Source organism: Microtus pennsylvanicus, chromosome 1, assembly GCF_037038515.1.
Source record: "Microtus pennsylvanicus isolate mMicPen1 chromosome 1, mMicPen1.hap1, whole genome shotgun sequence".
Taxonomy (NCBI): Eukaryota; Metazoa; Chordata; class Mammalia; order Rodentia; family Cricetidae; genus Microtus; species Microtus pennsylvanicus.
The window spans coordinates 33,840,001-33,862,694 of record NC_134579.1 but is presented as its reverse complement, the minus strand read 5'-3'; the positions used below and the strand labels follow the sequence as shown (position 1 = coordinate 33,862,694).

Genomic DNA, 22,694 nt, shown 5'->3' with positions numbered 1-22,694 from the left:
CCAATCCTGGCAGCCGCATCCTTCTGTTCCTGCCCTGAGGCTCTGGAGATGAAGGAAGGGATGAGGGCACAGGGAACCTATCATTCTAACCTGCTCAGTCACCCAACTGTCTTGGTAGGGTAGAGATGTAATGATGATTTTAGCATATTTGGCACAAACAGAGGCTACAGAAAAAAATGGGGGCTCGGACTACCTTGTTTCAATATGGTGTCTGCACTTATGTTAAAGATAAATCTTTAATCTTGAATCGTGTTTTGGAGAGGCAGTTTGGTGGTGTGAAGTCACAGTTGCTCATGGCTGTTGCTGTTTGTGAGGCAGGGACTCTCACCCAAGAGTCCTTGCTTCCTTACAAACCTGCTCCTGTTCCATCAACAGCAAGTCAAATCGTCACCCCCGAACTTCTCCCATTGGATAGGAGATAGATAGCTGTCCTTGGCAGCTCACTGGAGGAACAGGTTTTCTTCCATGGTTTCCTTAAAACCCCGGATTCTGGACTTCCTTCAGTAAAATGGTATGCACAGCGGACATCTTCCCCTGAGAGAGGGAATTCCTGCAAAAGCCTGGTGCCCAGCTCGCCCAGGTGCACACTGAGCCCTGGAGGAAGTCGTCCCTTCCACTGAAATGCTTTTGCCATTCAAGGTCTTCTCTATGGAAATAGTATGTACGGGGCGGTACCTGGGGACCTCGTGTCCTTTGGGACCAGACTGCCACTGGGGAAGAGGACTGCAACTCTCTTCTTAATTCATTTGTATCTTACGACAGTGGTGTTTGGTCAGAACGATCGACTTTTGTCCCTGTCTGTGTTCGGTGGGCTGGAGATAATGAAAAGAAGGAGGGGCGGCTCAGAGCAACAGAACAGAGTTCTGCATTTAAATTCCCTTCTGAGGACATGGAGCAGAGCTCTGCTTGCCTTGACTCATTGCATTTCCATGTGGCACCTTGCAAGCCCACCCTGGTGTTTTGGTATCAGTCTAACATCTCTTGGCGATGCTGAAGGCATGCTTCCTCCTGTCACCCAGAGGGCCACCCCAGACATAGTCACTGCCCTTCACATAAGCACCGGAAATTGTCGGCAAACAGTGGAAACAACCCAAGTGTCTGTCAACAGCAGGACGGGTAAATATGGAATACTATATAGTAAAGAAATCATAGATATCTCTGTATGATAGGTGTCTATAAATACCAACCTTACGCATTTATCGGTGTGGACAAGTCTCACAAAAGTGAAGGAGAAGAGTCCACATTTAAAAGTCTAAAAGTTCTGCAGCATCAGGACCATTTGATAGTTTCGATGTGCATGGTAGACGGGAAAGAAAGTGGGGAATTGTGGGCCGAGCTAGCTTGTGGGGACTTGGCATTGTCTGGGACTGGTGAGGGGGACGATGCTGGCCCGGGAACTGACAGGTGGGCTGTGTATCCTGCGGTTTTCTAAGGGCAATAACAAAGAGGCTGTAAATGCTGAAAGAGGATAATGTTTAATGTAGGTGAAGCTGTGTTAGAACAAGGCACTTTCCAACCAGAAGTCATTTTTCTGATTGTTAAAAGAAGTGTATGCATGAGTGTGTATGAGTGTGTGTGTCAAGGCATGTATATTTGAGTGTGCATCTGTGTGTGTGAATCTGTGAGCATGAGTGTATGAATCTGTGTATGTGTGTAAGACTGCATGTGAGTGCCTGTGTGTTTGAGTGTGTGTGTATGTGTGTGTGAACATGAGTTTGTGTGAATCTGTGTGAGTGAGTATATGTATGTGTAAATCTGTGTATGAGTGTATGAAATCTGTGTGTGAGTGTGCGAGCATGTGTGTGAATCTCTGTGTATGTGAATCCGTGTATGTATGTCTCTGTGTGTGAATCTCTGTGTGTGTTTGTATGTGTGAATTTGTGAGTGTGTGTGAGTGTATGTATGTGTGAATCTCTGTGTGTGAATCTCTGTGTGTATGTGTGTTAACCTCTCTGTGTGAGTATATGTATGTGTTAATCTGTGTGTATGTGTGTGTGTGTGTGAATCTGTGTGAGTGTATGTGTGTATTGTGAATCTCTCTCTCTCTCTTTCTGTGTATGTGTGTGTGTGCATGCTCTGTGTTGGAATGTTGGCTACCTTGATCCCGTGCAGACAGCACAGCTGTCATGAGTTCAGAAGTGTAGTGGTCATGTCACGCGCAGCTGGCACTGTTTCACCCACATCCTCGGCTTACCCAAGCCCTTGGGACCTTCCACCCTCCCTTCCATGACGTCGTCCGAGCCTTGGGCAAGGGTGTGATGTCGGTGTGCCTCACTGGTGACTGAGCGATTCACAGACACTTCTCTCTGCGCTTTGGCCGTCGTGAGTCTTCCTATTAACCTCGGTCTATTGCACAATATCCCCGTTCGTGAGGCCTGAAAGTGGCGCTCACCCTTTCCACTGTCTCTTGTGAAATTACAGTTTCATGAGTTGTTTGAGAACGTCATGACTGTGCTTTGGTGATCTCCTTCCCCAGCTCCTCCCAGATTCATTCTCTCACCAGCCTACCACCTTCACGTCCCAGCAAAAACCTTGAGTTTCCTTCCTTCCCCTCTTTCCGATCCTTCTTTCAGGTAAGTAAAGGTGAACCCCTAAATAGCAGCATGGATGATAGTCTATGTGGAAGTTGGTGGCAGGGGTTTATAGCCATTTTCTGGCTGCACATGCGCTACTGTTGGGTAGTTACTATTCCTATCAGTACAAATTTAGGAAAATATGGTGTATCGTGACATTATGACCTCACCGTAGAGCTCTTCCAACTCCGGGGTGATCTCACAGGACCATTGTCATTTGCCCGGCCAGTTGCTGCTCCACACATCACTGCGTGGACCATGGCTGTCCTTAGATCTCTGTTGGATGGACCACGGCTGTCCTTAGATCTCCATGGGTTGGACCACAACTGTCCTTAGATCTCCATGGGATGGACCACAACTGTCCTTAGATCTCCATTGGATGGACCATGGCTGTCCTTAGATCTCCATTGGATGGACCACAACTGTCCTTAGATCTCCGTTGGATGGACCACAACTGTCCTTAGATCTCCGTTGGATGGACCACGGCTGTCCTTAGATTTTCGTGGGATGGACCACGGCTGTCCTTGGAACCCTGTGGGCTGCAGCCTCCTCCTATCTGCTCATTTTTGTTAGCAGTGTGCGCTTTGGTTTCCTTTCCATTGCTTGGGGATGCCTCTGAACACTTTCAATCATGGGTCTCTTTAGTAACGTGGCAAATATCTCCATCTCCTCTCGGGATGGGCATGGTCATGTCCACTTTGATGTGCTCACAGATTAACTGCAGGCTGTTCCAGGACCTCGTAGGGGCCCAGCATCCCAGCTGAGGAACCTCTGCTGATGGAAAGCCCCCTAAATGAGTCAATGCAACCAAAGCAAATTCTCATTCCTACCCAGTCCTCACAATGGAAACAAAAGAAAAAAAAGGAACCCAACCAGTACGCCTTAGGTCTCCCCAGAGTGATATCAGTTCTGGAAGAGAGATTGTCTGGGGCATTCTTGATTTCTGCTCAGCACACAGGAGGACAGGCCCACATGCTGCAGTCGGGTCATGCAAAGCAAGGCTTCTCCCGGCTTTTGTTAAGAAGTTACCATGCAGTAGGTCTCTGATAACTACCCCGTGCTGCTGCCTACCTGCACACCTGTGAGCATTGTGAGCACAATGTACATTCTTCTACCTCTGGATATGTCTGACAAACCCTCTTGGAGATTTCTGTGGGGTAAGAAGCACCAGCGTGCCTTTCCCCTAGAAACCAGAGGATTTACAAGCATAAAATTGCACATGTGTCTCCGTGCATTTTGGCGCTTCGATTCTGGTATCCAGATGTTGGGGTTTGTCCCAAAGCAGGGACTGTAAAAAGCAGAGAAAGTTCCTTTCTTTATATGCATATATATGACCAAATTCCAAGACTGAATGAAAATTCTGGCCGTGTTCTGCGTAATTGAGAGTGCATGTTTTTTTTCCTGAGAGTGCTCTACAAAGTAAACAGATTGAAGAAAGCACGGCTCTTAATTTTTAGTGATCCTCTGTAGACTTTTGGGAAGTGCTATTTACCTTTTAAACATGAAGTTTATGGTGCTAATCCGCTGCTGTTATCAGTGCCCCCAAATAAACAATAACACAAATGCATGTGGACTTTCCCGTTAACCTCATGAGCTGTTAATGATGAAGGGGCTGTTGAGCTGAGTCCGGGACCAAAAATCAGTGTGGGCTTTTGTCATCTGAGTCTCAAGAGTTCAGTTTTAAAACCCAGGTTTAAAACACATTTGTGTCCCTTGTGGGAACACAGCCAAGCCATCAAAGCACCTCCCCTGACTTGTGTGACAAACTGTGAGAGAGGAGGACAATGGAGATTTTATTTCTTTTACCGCACCTCACAGAACTGGTCTAGAGTCTGCAGGGAAGACTATGGTGGCCGGGCTGTTCCCTCCTCTACCCCATCCAGCTGTGCTGGAAGAATTATATACAAAATAGACAACTCAGGTGGAATGCCCTTTATTTAAGAGGTTTTAGTCTTGAAGTGTAACACTTTAGATTTCAGGTTGTTTTTGGATTGGGAAGTAAATGCATGGTCACACTGAGCTTTTTTGGGGATAGGACTCAAGTCTAAACATGGACTTTATTTTTTACTTCACTTACCATTATGCATGTACCATGGAGAAAATGTTCTACAGTGTTCTCACTGTATCTGGGTTTGACCAGGAACCATCGTGGAGGTCCGGTGGGGGATTTGCTGCTGTAGTGTCATGTCTACCCTCAAATCTCTCTCACTTTGGACCATCCATAGGTGCTTTTGGATTAGTGCATACTTAACCTCTGTTATCAGTGAACATGGATTCCAGGAAGAGAGAGCGAGAGAGAGGGAGAGAGAAAGAGAGAGAGAGAGAGAGAGAGAGAGAGAGAGAGAGAGAGAGAGAGAGAGAGAGAACATGTGTGTTTGCGTCTTGAGACCAAAGGCTGATGTTAGGTTTCTTTCGCCACCTTGTGTTTTTGAGACAGAGCCTTTGACTAGAGCCTGAAGTTCCCTGAATGAGCAAGACTAGCTGCCAGTGACCTTCAGGAACCTCCTCCCCACCCCCACCTCTGATTTTTCCTATCACTAGGATTAGAAGGGTGCAGGACCTGGAACTTTGGTCGTGTTTGTGTGGTGAGCACTTGACTGACTGAGCTATCTCTCCCCGCACCCAAGAAGACATTTTTAACTTGGAATAGTTTGATCAGTGTGTGTGTTGGTCTTGCTCCTTAGTCTTCTGTGGGAACGGGGTGCACACAGGTATCCAGCGTCAAGGCCTGGTTTCTCCGACAGGAAATTTAAAGAAGCAAAACCAGGAAGCTCTTGTGTTACATAAAACATGTGAAGAAACGCAGTCCTGAATATGGAGAAAACATTGTTTTTTTTCTTTTTCTTTTAACACATTTTTGACTCTTACACAAACTTGGATCTTGTGTGCTTTGGGAGCCTTTTAATTTATAAAAGACCACGAGGGTGACATTGAGCAATAGAAGGAGGTAATAATTAGTTGTACTTAGACTCATCTGAAGCTAAGTCCCCCTCCCTCATAAGCCCAAAGAGCAATCAGGGTTCCCTGCCCTGTGGGAAGTCCAAGGGCCACCCACCTCCTTCCAGTAGTAAGGTGAGTATCCAAACTGCCTAGGCTCCCACAAAGCCAGTACGTGCAGTAGGATCAAAAACCCATTGCCATTGCTTTTGAGTTCTCAGTAGTCCTCATTGTCCGCTATGTTCAGCGAGTCCGGTTTTATCCCATGCTTTTTCAGACCCAGGCCAGCTGGCCTTGGTGAGTTCCCAATAGAACATCCCCATTGTCTCAGTGTGTGGGTGCACCCCTTGCGGTCCTGAGTTCCTTGCTCGTGCTCTCTCTCCTTCCACTCCTGATTTGGACCTTGAGATTTCTGTCCAGTGCTCCAATGTGGGTCTCTGTCTCTGTCTCCTTTCATCGCCTGATGAAGGTTAATATCCAAGAGGATGACTATATGTTTTTCTTTGGGTTCTCCTTCTTATTTAGCTTCTCTAGGATCACGAATTATAGGCTAAATGTCCTTTATTTATGGCTAGAAACCAATTATGTGTGAGTACATCCCATGTTCCTCTTTTTGGTTCTGGCTTACCTCACTCAGGATAGTGTTTTCTATTTCCATCCATTTGCATGCGAAATTCAAGAAGTCATTGTTTTTTACTGCTGAGTAGTACTCTAATATGTATATATTCCATACTTTCTTCATCCATTCTTCCACTGAAGGGCATCTAGGTTGTTTCCAGGTTTTGGCTATTATAAACAATGCTGCTATGAACATAGTTGAGCATATACTTTTGCTGTATGTTAAGGCATCTCTTGGGTATATTCCCAAGAGTGATATTGCTGGGTCCAGGGGTAGGTTGATCCCAAATTTCCTGAGAGACCGCCACACTGCTTTCCAAAGTGGTTGCACAAGTTTGCATTCCCACCAGCAATGGATGAGTGTACCCTTACTCCACAACCTCTCCAGCAAAGGCTATCATTGGTGTTTTTGATTTTAGCCATTCTGACAAGTGTAAGATGGTACCTTGAAGTTGTCTTGATTTGCATTTCCCTGATTGCTGAGGAAGTTGAGCATGACCTTAAGTCTCTGCGCCGCCTTGGTGCCGGTCTCTGTGTCTACTTTAAGTCTTTTGGGTGCATACCCACTCATAAATAGTGTATACACACACACACACACACACACACACACACACACACACACACACACATCAGGTTGAGGGCAGAAATCGGTGGGTACAAGGAATTAATTGATCATCATTTTTGATCATCAACCAATCCTAGCAAGGCAAATCCATCAAGTAGTGATAATTGGACTGCTCTGTCTTTGATCCCTAACTTAATGATTCTATCACTCAGCTATGTGTTCTTGTGAACGTTAGGTTGTTTTCTATGGTTTTTCATCTCAAAGCTGTTTTCAAAGCATCCCAATCTAAGCTGAAGTCATCCTAAGGCTTTGCTTCAGCTGTGATGCACACTAAAATCTGTGAATGCATCTTTCAACGTTAAGATTAAAAAAGTTCGAGCCAGGCTGGTTCCTGAGGACACAATTGTTTTCCTTGTTCATTAGCCTGAACTGCATCAATTTATGCAGCTCCTTAGGTAAAACCCACAGGCTTGGCTGTGTGACACTTCCTCTTGTTTATGTCTAATCATTAAAACTCTATCCCAAGCTAACATTATGATTATCAATTAGACACTACAGCTTAGATAAACATGCTCAGCAGAATGGAATATCTTCATGAGATAAACACACTATATTACAGGCAGTGGGGATCTCCCCACACCCATTCACACCACCGCAGATACCAGAGAAAGATGGCGGTGGCAAACATATAGAGGCACAGCAGCAGAAGCAAAGGACATCTGGAGTCTGTGGTCTCGGGGCCTTGTCTGGCTGAGATTCACCATCAGGATTTTGCCTCCTAGTGGACTGATGCCTTGAAGTTCAATTGCCACGAGGTGCTACTGGTAGTTTTAGATCACCTGAGACACCTGGAAAGGACCTTCTCCAACCTGTGGAGCTGCCTGCAGGCTGTGCAGTGAGCTCCAGGTTCCCAGCTCTGTGAGCTGGCACCCAGGCTGGGGTGGGCCTTGGTAATGCGGCTGTCTTTGGGTGATTTCTGCTCCTGTAACTAACCCCTCACCCATATTCCTGTAAGTAACCCCAGTAAAAGTCATTGGTTCTCCAAGTCGCACTTTGGTGATATCTCTACTTTTGTCTGTCATGGGATCCCCATTTGGGGCGAGGAGACATGTGTGGTATTTCCCCAGGAAAATATTTGTTGTATAACACCAGAGAACTAGAGAACTGTCTGCCTGTGGTTTCTTTGGAAGGTATTTGTCGTCAAGTATTTTTGCCTATGGAAGTAAAAGCCATTTTCTACAAAACAGAGAAAAATAAATCAGAAGAATCTGAGAGCCAGGAAACATTGGCACAGAATACTACATGGTCGGTCTACACCACTTGAACTGTCCTTGAATATTTGGGAGACGGCTCCTCATCTTAGCTTTCCAAATACCTGAACAGTCTCCCTTTGGTGGTAGCATTTTCTCTGGACTTGTGAGAGTCGGTGTGACTCTCTGCATAATAGTGATCTTAAATGAATTTGAATATCATCTATAACCAGTTGTGCATGGGCTGGAAGCCATACAGTCACCATGGCACCATGCAGAAATATGTCATTTTCCCTCTCTAACCTGATAGCAAATGCTTTGGCAAGAAGAAGCCCAGAGTTGCCCATGTGCGAGAGCTGGATGTTCATGTTTAGTGATTTCACTTGTGGTTAAGACGGTAGCGTTACCAGTAAACCAGCATGGGCACTGGCTCAGACACTGTGACCTCGGCAGACTCTGGAGTCATCTTCAGGCACATCTCTCTCCACGCAGCCTGAGCTCACACTCTGACTCAAAGGAATACCAGTGCTCTAGGCTGGCACTCGCCTGCAGACAGGCAGCAGTCTTAAAAAGGGATTTATTCCTAGTGGTCGTCAGCTCAGAAAGACGAGTCTTAAAGTCACCACAAAGAAGAGCTAAGCCTGGAATGATTTACTCTGCAGGGAGGATGTGGAGTAATGAGCCTCCTTGTTTCCTGCTCTCTCTGTCTGTGTGTGCGTGTGCATGTGTGTGTGTGTGGTGTGTGCTGGGGGCACATTCCCTTTTCATTGTTTGGAGATGGTGTTGTTCGACCAGGCTGGCTTGATCTTACTGTGTAGATGAGGATGGCCCCAATCTTATGCTCCTGTAATCCTGATTACCAGGATTATAGCCATCCTGCCCCCAAGTTTAAGTGCTGGGGTTGAAACCCGGAGTGTGGTGCATGTTACGCAAGTATTGTATCCACTGAGCCACACCGCAGGGCTCATTCTTGTCCCCAAGAAATGATCCGCTGTGGGAAAGGAGATCAAGAGGTAACTGATAGCCAGGCTCAGCCCCACCATCATGTTCTGCACCCCCTTATCTTCAGTTTCCCTAGAAGTCGTGTTTTTGTTTCTAGGAAGCAAAAATAGGACCGGACCCTCTCATGATCGGGGTAGATAAGACCAAAATGTCCCTTGGTGCTGCAGCCTAGTCCCCTCCTTGTGTTTCTTTTGCTGGAGACAGTGGTCAAAGGGAAGAGAAACAGCTCACAGTGAGAGGGAGCACAGCGTCTGTGAACAGGGAGCACGGTGTCTTGTGAACAGGGAGCACGGCGTCTGTGAACAGGGAGCATGGCGTCTGGGAACTGGGAGCACGGCATCTGGGAACTGGGAGCACGGCGTCTGTGAACAGGGAGCACGGCGTCTTGTGAACAGGGAGTACGGCGTCTGTGAACAGGGAGCACGGCATCTGGGAACTGGGAGCACGGCGTCTGTGAACAGGGAGCACGGCGTCTGTGAACAGGGAGCACGGCGTCTGTGAACAGGGAGCACGGCGTCTGTGAACAGGGAGCACGGCGTCTGAACAGGGAGCACGGCGTCTGAACAGGGAGCACGGCGTCTGTGAACCAGGAGCACGGCATCTGGGAACCGGGAGCATGGCATCTGGGAACTGGGAGCACAGTGTCTGTGAACTGGGAGCACAGCACCTTAACAGGGAGCTCCACATCTGTGAACTAGAGCACAGAGTCTGTGAACTGGAGTATCACCACAAAGAAATTGTGTCTTTTAGGGGTGTGGGCACCTGCATCGGGGTTTGAAAAAAAAAACTCAAGTTTACAGTATGGTGGTTGTGGCAAGTGTGTCAGGAACAGTTAGCACTGCCCATGGTAGTGTCTCAGTAGTGCATAGCAGATGAGGAAGAGTGTACTGGGTTGGGCGTGAGAGTGGACCCACAGCAGTACACTGTGCACTCATGGCCGTGGTTCTGTGTTGGACTAAGAAGGAGTGCAGCAGCGTTTCATTATGGCGGTGCTTCTGTCTGAGCAGAGGAAGGTCAGGTGCACATAAAGTGTTTCAGTATAGGTAGGGGCCACAGCGGGAAAAAGAGTGAAAACTCTTGCGGAATGTTAGGAGGGAATACATAGACTTAGACACCCTTCACAGGCAGAGGATGGAGGAAACTGGGAAGAGGAACTGATAGGACGAGGGCTTGAGTAAGGAAGGAGTTAAAGGTGGCAAAGGACCCACAAGATGCCTGGAAGGGGGAGCGTCTGCTTCCAGCACAGAAAGGTTTGTGGGGAGATCAGGAGAGAATGGGGCAGAAAATAGAAGAGACTGGAGATTCCCTTTCCGGCCTTTGGAGTGGAAACGTTGAATAGAGATGTTTGGCGAGAGAAACTGAGATGTTTAATGTTTCAGCAGGGCCAAGAGGTGTCAGGATCATGTAGTTTAGGACAGAAGTGGTTTGTTTTTACTACAGGTTACAAGGAAGATGCAGGAGGGGAGACAGCCATGTCAAGGGGAGCCATTTCAAGGGCTCAGGTGGAGAGAGAGAATCTGAAAGGAGCGGTTGCCATTTCCGCGTTGTCAGGATCTGAGAACAGGGCCAGGGCACTTTCCCCCTGAATCAAAGGAAAAGGAGGAAGTGTGGGCAAAGCTACAGGGAGAACTTGAGGTTCAGGAGTTCATGTTGACAGAGGGGACATCACATGATTTAATTCTCAGCGAAGTGAAAACCGAGAGAGGCTGTGAGAGAAAGGAGAGAACTTTGGGGTAAGAAGCCAGATTATGAAAGGTTCCATCAGCCCAAGGGGGATTACATACACTAGAGACGGACCAATTAGCAGCTGAGTTGAAGTCAGTTCCCAGCGAGCTGAGAAATGAGATTTACAGCAGATCCAACCAGGGCAGTTACATGATTACTATCCCACAATGCTCAGTTCTCTGGTATCAAGATGGAGGGAGGGGAGCTGGGGACGGAGTTGGAGTAGCCAGCCTCCTGGGTCGAAACAGGAGATCTGTCAGGGGTCTGTAGCACACGAACTGAGCCTGGGGAGACAGGTGAAACCTGAGCTGAAGAGAGTCTGGGAAAACCTAGGTATCAAGAAAGAGGGGTCCTATCAGGGACCGCAGGCAGCTTCGGGAAGAGCGGGGCAGCAGAAGGGAGAAGGCTGTAGTTAGCGTGTGGGACCTTAGCTGGAGAGTCTCTGCCCTCATCAGCCCAGATCCACCCGGGATCCACGTTACACTTAATGGCTTTCATTGCTTTGACCGGCTCGTCTTTAGGGATTTTTGTGTATGTGTTTGTGAGAATAAGATACCCTGGGAAAGGAAATGTAAAATCATGTCTCGGCCATAATAAGACCATAATAGGAAGGGTGTGCTGAGTCCCAGACATTTCTGTTAACTGTATGTTTCCTAAGAACGCCGTTGTCTCACGAGGAAGCTGACTATGTTGTGGTCACTGTAGCTGTGTTTCCGGCCCATGTGTGGGTCATGTCTCTGCCTTCCACTGTGGAGTTTTTGTTGTTCTCTGCAGACAGCCTGTGACCCACTGAACACTGAGTCCTATGAGACTGTTACGCTGTCCCAAACCTTCCAGTGATCTTCCCTGTGACGCATGTCTTCACAGTGGCCGTCTGACTCCATCACTGCCCTGGCTCCGTCTAGCTTTCGCTCTGCCCACAGAGGTGTTGGTGGTTCCTCAGCGTGGAGTGTTCTGACTGGTGTTTACGTCACTTCCTCTATCCCCTTCTTAGCTGGAGCTTACCCCTTTAGCTAGACCACCGGGAGGCCCAGAGATCAGCCTCTTCCTTGCCTCCCAGAGCTGGGGCTGCAGATGTGCGTGGCTGTACCCAGCTTTTACGTGAGGGCTGGGAATCCATACCAAGACTCTCAAGCTTGTACAACAAGCAGTTTCTCCATCGAGCCAGTTTTCATTTCCCCCAAGGCAAAGTCTACAAGGGGAGGAGTCTTTCTGAGTTGCCTTTTGGCCCCGTCTTTACCCCTTTCCTTACTCCGGGAGTTCACTGAATGGAGAGTGTTAAAATCGTGATTACAAGAGCCATTGCGGGAAGTTGGGAAGGCAGGTTTAAGACAGGACCCCAAATTTGTCCATGATGCTGTGTCAAAATCATTTCCCTGTGCTGTATTTTACAACATACACACATGGCTGATCTATCTACACGGCTTTTGGTGGACAGAAGCTGACTTCAGAGACACTATCAGCGGCAGATCTAGAATCCGGTGCTAAGGACTGAACTGGTGCCCGGCAGGAGAGTGCTGGCCCAGGGAGCTAAGGGCCGTGGCTTCAAATCAGTACCGCGAAAACAAACAAAAAACTGCTATAGGAAGAAAACCCCACTATTGAAGGAGGTTTGGGGGGCTCACGGCCTGGAGTGAGACAGCTCTGAGGATGGTGATAAACACTCAGGCTTAGGAATGTGACACCTAAGGCAAGTGGCAGGTATTCCACACATACTTGTGCATACACTGGAGCAAGCTACCCGAGGAGCTGTTCCAACTCTGCAGAAGGACCAGTTCCCGCTGGCTGTCCCCCACAGTGAAAGTACCGTTTGAGGTAACAGGATTTGACATACCAGAAGTTCCAGTACAAAATCCATGACCACGGGTTCGGTATCTTCTATTTGATGGCTTTCACCTCCAAAATAAAAAGCAGAAAAGAATTTTAAAATGTTTCTGTGTATAGAAACCTAGTTTTTGTGTTTGTGTAGGTGTGCATGTGGGTCCACGTGCATGTGTGTGCATTGTGTGCACATGCGTACACCTGTGTGCACGTATGTGCACCTGTGTGCACATGCGTACACCTGTGTGCACGTATGTGCACTTGTGTGCACATACACATGGAGCCCAGAGGCCAACCTTGTTGTCTTCCCCACGTGTCTTCCACCATTGTTTCTTTTGAGATAGGATCCCTCACAGACCTTGAGTCTTGTCAGGCAGGGTAGATTGATTGCCTGCCGATCTTCCCGTCTTTGCCTCACCAGATTGCAGGTGTGAGTCGCTATGCTCAGCGTCTTTACTTTGGTTCTGGGACTCGAACTCAGGTCGTTGTGCTTGCATAGTGGCCCTTTACCTACTGAGCTGTCTCCCAGCCCCCAAGGCTCTTTAAAACAGTTTCAACAAGTAACCGAATTCTAATGGCAGTGGCAAATTTCTCACACCTCCCAGGCCTTTGGATAGTTCTCCTTCTCTGTGAGCTGTTCCTCATACTTCTTACAGAGCAGTGACTCACTTGGAATACCTGTCCGTTACTGAGTTTCTCTTCCACGGGCCTGTGGGATCACAGTGGACGTGTCAGACCGTCTCCCAAGAGTGTGCAAATGCACTTGTTTGTGCATGCCTAAGATGCACCAAATAGTTCATTCTCTTTGAACAAGCCCATGCCTCTGTTTTCAGAAATGCACTTTTGCAGATGCATCGGGAACACATTAAGCTACAGAATAACAGAGATTTTGAAGCTGTGTTTCAAAGTCCCTGGAAACCCAATTGATATAAACACGGTAAAGTCTGTCGTGGTCATGATGTCATTTGTCTTATAAACATCTTTTAGTCTCTGGAGAAATCATAGCACACACAGCAGCAGAAGTGATAAACAAATCCCTGGAAGATAGATACACAGAGAGCAAAGCTTGGAATTTGAGTAATTTACATTGAAAAGTCACAGGGCATCTCAATGGTTTTATGAACAACATGATTAGAATTAGCAGTTCTTAGGACTTTTGCTTTTGGAACTATGATATTTTCAGAATGTTAATTGTGTGTGTGTGTGTGTGTGTGTGTGTGTGTGTGTTTGTACTGATTGGCTCGGCTGCCAGGTGAGACAGGATCTCTCACCGAACGTGAGGCTCACTGATTGGCTGCAGGATCTGCCTGTCTCTGTCCTGGAAACGCTGGGCTCACAGGCATACACTATCATGCGTTTGCTACCGAGTCCTGTGAATCTGAACCCTGTTTGCATGTTGGTGCCAGCCAGAGGCTTTACTGACCCGGCCGACTCCCAAACTTCCGAAAATCATTTTTTATTTGTATGTTTTTTGAGACAGGGTCTCTCCAAGGAGTCGTGGCTATTCTGGAACGAACTCTGTAGACCAGGCTGGCCTCAAACTCACTGAGGTCCACCTGCCTCTGCCTCCTAAGTGCTGGGATTACAGGCGTGCGCCACCACCACCTGTGAGGATCGACTTTTAAGGAGAGTCATGTGAATTCATTTGAATTGCAGAAGTTACTTTGTTAAATATGCTACGCATTCTAAAAATTTTCTTTATCTGTATTTTAAATAATGCAAGGCAAAACTTTTAGAGAACAAATCCAATCATGTTTTAATTTCAGTTATTCATAAGCAAATTTAAATTAAGATTTTATTTAAATTTGATGGATTGCCTCTAAACTCAGAGTATGGTTTCTTTTTCAGATATATTCAGTGATAGGTAAATTATGGAAGGCTCTTGTTTTGACTCCAGGAAGCAGCAATCTTTGATAATAAAAATAAGCCCGTCTACTATGAGTGAAACGTAATAGTAGATGGGATTGGCAGGCAGAGGCTTCTCAGATGGACTTCTGAGGCCACCTCTGATGTATTTGGATTATCGACTTCTACTCATGTCACCTTGGGTGAGCAGCCCAGACTTTCCTTCACAGTGCCTTTGGGTGAAACTTCTTTCGTTGGAACTACACTTGTATGACCTAGAGAGTTCCAGAACACATAGCAGCAAGAATTTCTAACTGACTGGCACCTTTCACCCAGGTAAACTCCTCAGACTTTTAAAAGCCTGTGAAAAAAGGCAGAACTGGACCTGTTGGCAAAATTGTTCAGTCTGATCACTAGGGAGATCGAGGCAGGAGGATTGCAAGTTCAAGGCTGCCATAGGTTATAGAATGAATTCTAAGTCATCCTGGGTAACTTAGTGAGACCATGTGTCATAGTGAGGGTTTCTATTGCTGTGAAGAGGCCAAGGCAACTTTTATAAAGGGAGACATTTACTGGGGTGGCTTGCAGCTTCAAAGATTTAGTTCGTGGTTGGACATGGCAGTGCACAGACAGACATGGTGCTTCAGAAGGAGCCGAGAGTCCTATATCTTAATCCACGGGCAACAGGAAGTAAACTAAGACACCGGGCATGGTGTGATCTTATATGAGATCTCAAAGCCCACCTCACAGTGACACACTTCTTCCAACACGGCCACACCTGTAGCAATATTCCATTTGTATTCTAGTAAATAAAGCTTGCCCATGTGGACACATTCGTGTGTGTGGATGTGTGAGTGCTCTCAAGCAGGAATGTATATGGAGGGCAGAGGTTGATGCTGGCTGTCTTCCTTGGTTACTCCTGACTTCATTTTCTGACGCAGGATCTCTCACCGAACCTGGAGCTCGCCAGTTTGTCTTCTGGCTAGCCGACTTGCTCTGCGGTCCCTACCTCTGCCTCCTGAGCACGAGGGTTACAGACAGGATGTCACACCAACCCTGTTTTTATGTGGGGTGGAATATGAACCCCAATCGTTAGGCTTGTATACCCGCAGCTGTGGCCAGCCAGTGCCAGTTGGCCCTCAGGGAGACTGGCAGAAACTCACTTCTTATTAAGCTGCCTGGCAGTGAGGGAGGAGGGTCAAAGACCCATCTAAGGAAATGCTTAGTTAAACCGTTTTTCCCGTACACTAAGTCTTGAGATCTTTCGCAACTGAACTAAATGCCACTATCTAACTCTGCCTCCACTGCTGCTCTATTTGGCAGAGAGCAGGAGAGTGGGGCCTAAAAATGAGGCAGACTCCAGTCTCACGCAATAGCCAGCTTCAGGCCAGGCATGAGATGGTTTGTGCTCTGAGGGCATCCTGAGGGTTAAGGCAGGTCATGCGAGCAAAATTCACTTGCATTCATGTTTCTATGCTGTCACAAGGGCTAGGTCGCATGAGTTTAGGCTTATACAGTCATGAGGACAAGGTGACATTAGTTCAAGTTAGATACCGTCATCAGGACAACCTGTACATGGGAGCATCATCTAAATAATAATAGTAGATGCTGGGCAATCTGAAGTAAACCCACTCCTGTTCACACCAGGGACAGACCAGAAAGCACCTTCCAAGATCATCCCGTGTCATGGAGGAGCAGAGGTCATGACTCTTGTCTGTGTACTTGGAATGTTCTCACAAGAACATCCATGTTGTGGAGGAGCAGAGGTCACGAGACTCTTATCTGTGTGCTTGGAATGTTCTCACAAAAACATCCCATGTCATGGAGGAGCAGAGGTCATGACTCTTGTCTCTGTGCTTAAAGTGTTCTCGCAAGGTCTCAGAAATCTCCTCACACAGCTTCATTCGTGGACTGTGTGCCAACATGCCCCCAGCTTGGTTACTGGTTTTATTAAGGAACGATAACCCAAAGAAAGAAAATCCAGGGTTCAAATAATCTCAGAAAGACCACGTGGTGCTTAGAGCACAAACTGATTACCTGAACAGTTTTCTCCTCCACTTTGAGGGCCTCAGTTGAAAGCACCCCTCTCTGTTGCATTCCTGCCTCCAGTGCCTTGGAATATCCAGAGTGCCAGGCCCTGTTTCACATTTTAGACCCCAGGAGCATGGTTCCTTGTAGTCAGAGGCTGCTTGTTCGTTTCCCGGCTGCCCAGACCTGAAATAATCACGCTGAAGCCATATCAATTGCAACCCTGCTTGGCCAATGACTCTAGAGTATTCCTAGTTAGCTCTTACATATTAAATTAACCCATTTCTATTAATCTGTGTATCCCCACATGGTTGTGGCCTCTGGCACATCTGTCTCCTGCTGCGGCTACATGGGTCTCCCTGACTCCGCCTACTCTGTTTCTACATCTCTTTTCGGATTTTCCTCCTGGATTTACTGTTAAGCCATTAGCTGAAAGCAGCTTTTTTATTAACCAATGGCAATAAAACATTCACGGAGTACAGAGGGGAGCCCACATTGGGCCCTTGTTTCCCAGGGTGGTGATGGGTGTGGCAGGTCTACATATTCCCTAAGAGGATGGACACTGAGTAGACCAGTTCTCCAAGGAGGCTTCCCTTAGACCATGAGGCTTGACCTTCCGGGAAGATGGAGGGACATCCTAAGGTGGAGAGAGTGAGAAGAGACGAGCTCTTCTTAAAACCACAGTTATTTTCATATGGACTGCCTTCCTAAAATGTTCCTTTTCAGTGTCTATGAGCCACCATCTTCCTCCCTCCCAGGGAAGCAGAAGAAGGAAGTGGCTCATGGCCTTCTGTAATCATTGCGTTCAGAGAAGTCTGGGGGAGTGCCAGCAATTTTGTGTTGATCAGAAATAGAAGTTTTTAATGGATTGAAGACAGATTTAATAGTTTAATAATAATCTTTAAATAATAATAATTTAATAATAATTTTCCAGGTGAAATTTTGTAGTGTTTCATTTGTGTCCCTCCTAGAGAAAGGGTGACTGTACATAGAAAAATTCTAGGAGATGGTTGAGTTCAGGTGAATTTGTTGGTTAATATGACAGAATATTTGAAATTGCAATTGAATTGAAAAGCTAGGAAATGTCAGTTTGTCCTGGTGAACACATTGTGCTTCATGATGCTGGTACTGACATCCTTGCAGGATTGGGAAGTATGGGGTTCACCCTTGAATCATCTTTGGGTTTTCATCACATAGCCTAAAACATGGATGGTGGTTCAACATGCACCCCATGAAGAGTAAATATGATTTGAAAACCACAAAGTACACACAGGGTTAAGATCTCAGATGAATTCTGGATGTGGTAGGTGAGGCCACTGGATCCTGCCACCATGCTTTCTGTCTCTATGTATTTGCCTGTTCTTGGGTCCCTTTGTCGGTGACATCCTATGGTGATGTTCTTGGGACCCTGTGTAGGTGACATTGTATGTTGACTGCTCTTGGGACCCTGTGTAGGTGACATTGTATGTTGACTGTTCTTGGGACCCTGTGTAAGTGACATCCTATGTTGACTGCTCTTGGGACCCTGTGTAGGTGACATTGTATGTTGACTGCTCTTGAGACCCTGTGTAGGTGGCATTGTATGTTGACTGCTCTTGGGACTCTGTGTAGGTAACAGCCTATGTTGACTGTTCTTGGGACCCTGTGTAGGTGACATCCTGTGTTGCCTCTCTTGCTCTGCTTGCTTACTCTGCCTGTCATTGTGGCTTCACGATTCTTCCTTGGGGTAACTGTGTCAGATCTTTTCCGTTTGTAAAGGCTGAAGGGCGGTTTGTTGTGTATCACATTTGTTTTATCATTTATATATTGATACTTTGACCATTGTGAATAACACGGTTGTGAATGCAATTGTACAAATATCCCATAGGCATGACTTTTGCTTGAGTATATGTACAGTGACGTGTAATTGCCAACTTGGATGCTATTGTTTTTATATGTTTTATTTATGTGTTTGTACACGGCACGAAGAGGCTCTCAGACTCCCTGGAACTGGAGTTACAGGCAGTTGTGGACCACCCAAGATGAGTACTAGGGACTGAACTCCAGACCTCTGCAAGAGCAGCCACAGCTCTTCACGACCAAGGCATCTCTCCTGCCTCAGTTTTTTGAGGTGCAAACATGCTGATTTCCATAGAGGCTGCCTCCATTTTACATTGCCAACAACAACACACAAGGACTCCAGTCTCTCCACATCTTTGCCAGAATCATTGTTGCCTGTTTTGTGAAAAATAGTATCCATCCTCGTGAAGATGAGGGCAAGGAACGTGCAGGTAGGGTTCATTCTTCAAAGCAGACAGTCTCGCCAGGCAAAGGCTTCTCAGTGTGAACTCAGGAGGAGCTGAGTCCAGGGCTCTGGTAATAGGACTTTGACAAACTATCCACAGACACGTCTCTCAAACCATTGAAAGGAGAACTGTAGAATTGAAAGAGACTAGAAATGGCCTTTTCCTTGATGACAGGCGCTCACTGTCCCTCAGAGAGGCTGGCACTCCCAATGAGAGATCCCAGAGTTGGCTGCAGAGGTTCCAAGGCAGGACTGGACCCTCAGAGGAATGGCTAATGGGAAGGGAGCTGTCCAGCAAGAGAGAGGAGGCTGAAAGGGCTGTGTATGCAAGGATTGCTGGGAGTTCTTGCTGGGGTACAAGGGTAAATGGAGTGTTTACGTGCTCTCTTTCTCTCTCTCTCTCTCTCTCTCTCTCTCTCTCTCTCTCTCTCTCTGTGTGTGTGTGTGTGTGTGTGTGTGTGTGTATGTGTGTGTGTGTGTGTGTGGTGAGTGTGTGTGCGTGTGTGTTGGGGTGTAGACTGTTTACTGTGTGGGGAAAACGGCTCTATTTACACAGTAACTGCTTTATTGCATGGAAACATGTATAGACTTTCCAAAGGCTGGCTGTTTTAAGAGCCTGGGTACTGTGACATCACCCAGCAGAGTTGGATATCAGTTGAACAGCTGGTACGAGAGTGTTTGGCAGTGAGTTATGAGCCTCTGAAACTTTCTGAGTTCGTTTACGCCCTTTGTGGCACGGTATGAAGACTTTCGTTTAGCCGAGTGTTTGCTTTAATGAGGTTTTGCAGCGTGGCCCACTCAAATGAAAAACACATGATGTACCCCAGGCAAGAGAGAAGCAATAACTGCACAGATTTTTTGAAGAAGACTAGTCATACCACAGGCTACCATTATAAGAGAAAAAATAACAAGAATTTTAATACAGTTGTCTGGCCAAATATATTAATTTAAACTGAATGCCCTTTAAAAATATTATAGCAGTGAGGCGCAGCGTTCTGTTGCCAGACATCCTCAAAACCCTCATTTTCAGAGGATTCGCAGGAAGGCATTGACGCGCCGTTGCTGGGATGTAGGTTTGGAAGGACCACGGAAACATCTTTGATCATTTTATGTGAGGCTTCTTTAAGTCCGACACAAAGAAGCTAAAATGAAAAGAGATGTGTTCCTAAGTGGGCCGGCATCTTTGGATACACATGTGGAAGGAAACAAGGCACATTGCAGAGAGACCAGCATGTGTGTCCAATGTCAGATGGTCCTCTGCCCTAACTGGGGGCTCACTCGAGTTCCAGACACAGAGACAGATTTTTGTGCATCTTTCTGAGAAATGCTTTCAGAAATATGGGTAATAGGATTCTGCTTTGGGGTTGGTCCTGGACCCTTAATATATCTGGCCTGAAGTAAGTACTTTTTATGATGTATATTCTGTTTCTTACAGATCTGAAACCTCAAGCGTGGTGCATTATTCTGCTGTGTTTATGTTTTATTGCATGTCTGCGTGTACATGCACACGTGCATGGAGGTCAGAGGTTGATAGCATGTGTCTTCCTAGGTCATTCTCCACCTTCTTTATTTTGTGATAGGGAGTCTCACTAAAGCTTGTTCGTTCAGCTATGCTGACAGGCCAGCAAGCCTGGAGGATGGTCCTCTGGCCTCCCCAGCACTGGGATTGCAGTTGTGGGCTGCTGCACCTGAGTGTTTTATGTAGGTGGCTGGAACTCAGATCCTCCTGCATGTATAAGGGGAAATTTATTATCTGGGCCATCTCCCCAGCCTCAAGCAGTAAATTTTGGATTCATCATCTCTAAGTCCCGTTAACGTCTGGGAGAGCACTGGAGACTTGTTGCGTTGCTAGGCATAGTTTGATGATCTGGCTTCTTTATCTTTCTTTGAAGCCAGTTCACCCCTGAATCATTGTGAGAACACCCAGGTGCTTGTTCTGAACCCCCCACAATCTCTTGAGTTCAGGGCATTGGAAGGTTCCAGGAGCCGGACCTCCGTGCTGAAGGATGAGGCCATCAAAGTCTCTTCCTCACTGTGAACGTGTGCAGGCATGACATCTCAAGTCCGCACCTAGCTGTCCCCTGTGTCGGGTCCCCAAATGCCCCCCAAACCTCTCGTCATCATATGTGACTCCTGCTTAGTATTCTTCAAAGAAGAGTTGCCTGTTTCCAAATGGAGCTTGATTGACTCAATCCAAGGTGTGGGAGACTTCTTCTATTATCTCAACATCAGATGTTACCTTTCCAAGGTGGAAAGGGAGGCCCACAGACCCATTTCTCTTCCACTGAACTTCCCGTCTCTGGTTATTTTTGTTACATGTAGACAGGCCTGGTGTACACACACACACACACACACACACACACACACACACACACACACACATATGTTTGAAGCTCACTTGACGGCAGAAGTTGGCACCATTGATTCTCATTGCCATTTATCTTGTCCAACCCCCGCCCCCGTGCCAGATTATCACTGCTTGTCAATCCTAGCCCATGAATAATGGACTCTGAATATTTCAGATCTCCCAGTCAGCTCCTGACCTCCTGGGGCACTATGGGAAAGTTCTGAGTGTGAGCCGTCTCACCAGCACACCCAGCCTTTATGTGAAGCGTGGGGGAGAGGTCACCTGCTAACAATAATTCTTCCATACCTGAGCTCTTTCTTGAGGTGAACTGAGCTATCCAGCAGTTGTTTCAGACAGACCGTGTGCAGGTCTCTCACCAGGCTCTGGCTAGCATGCTGGGTGCTGTCTGCATGTCTGTCTCTCAGAGTGCCGAGTCCCGCTGGTAATTGGAAACATGCTCTTTCACGCTGTCTCTCAGCTGCAGAAAGGCACAGATATTTCCACCCCCTCCCATCTCTGTTCATTCCTGCTTTGTTTCTGTGCCTTGGGTTTTTCTAATTGAATTCAAATTTGCAGATTTCTAAAGAAAACCACAAGAACACGACTTTTAATCTCTCGAGATTTGTTTATCCCTGTTCCCCACAGAAAATAGCCGTTTTCTTGGTGGAGCCAATTCAGATTTATTACACAATTAAAACTTACATTTCCAAAGTAAGTTGGTTTTTCATCTCTATTTAAAGACTTTCTGGGGCTGGGGACATGGCTCAGTCGCTAGCCTGCTTACAGAACTTGCACAGAGTCCTAGGTTTGATTCCTGGCAGTGCATAAACGAGGCATTGTGGCATTGGCCTGTAATTCCAGCATTTGAGAAGTAGATGTAGGTAAGTTAGGAATTCAAGACCATCCTCAGCTACACGTGAGTTCGAGGCCAGCCTGGGCTACAGGAAACCCTGTCTTCCCTGCTACCGAGGATGGGTGTGCTCCAGGGGAATCATGCAGAAGTTGGTCTGAGCCGTCTGGAAGGTGGAGTTGCTCTCTGCATAGACCCATATTGTAGATGTCAGAGAGGAGTCAGGCTTTGCTCTGAGTGCTAATTTTGGCCTTTCTCATTATCCTGGTGGGGACGTTGGGCGTTTTCTTGGGAAGACCTGTGGCCACATATGAGCTGATATCTCGTGGGTAGAGTCCCTAGCAAAGGAATCTTGTTGCTCATTTGATTGGAGCTGTTTCTGATCGTCTCCCTTGTGAATGATGCTGTCTTGCTGCTCTTCTGGTACAAAGTCTGCGCCAGTGGTCACCAGATGTGTGAGGGCCAGCACTCCCTTTACGGACAGCCATAGCCGTGAGTACCATGTGTTCAGAGACTTTCTCTCCTGCCTTTGTTGGGGAGAGGTCGAACCCCATTCTCTGCCTCCACCATAGTTATAGAAATTCCTGGTTAGGCCTGTAATCCCAGTGCTTGGGAGCCTGAGACAAAAGGACCACAAGTTCAAAGCCAGCATAGACGACGTAGTAGGACTTTCTTAAAATATCCCATTTTGAACATTTTCCCATGGGCTTATTCCCATGGCCAGTATTACTTTTTAAAAAACTAAATGTTTAGCCAGGCGGTGGTGGCACACGCCTTTAATCCCAGCACTCTGGAGGCAGAGCCAGGCGGATCTCTGTGAGTTCGAAGCCAGCCTGGTCTACAAGAGCT

The 22,694-nt window shown here is 46.9% G+C and overlaps 1 protein-coding gene across 2 annotated transcripts in view; it reads left to right on the top strand.

Moving 5' to 3' along the window:
• The window catches only part of Erg (ETS transcription factor ERG), a 148,302-nt gene that overhangs the window by 727 nt on the left and 124,881 nt on the right, over positions 1–22,694 (top strand). The gene's annotated exons all lie outside the window — the stretch shown is intronic.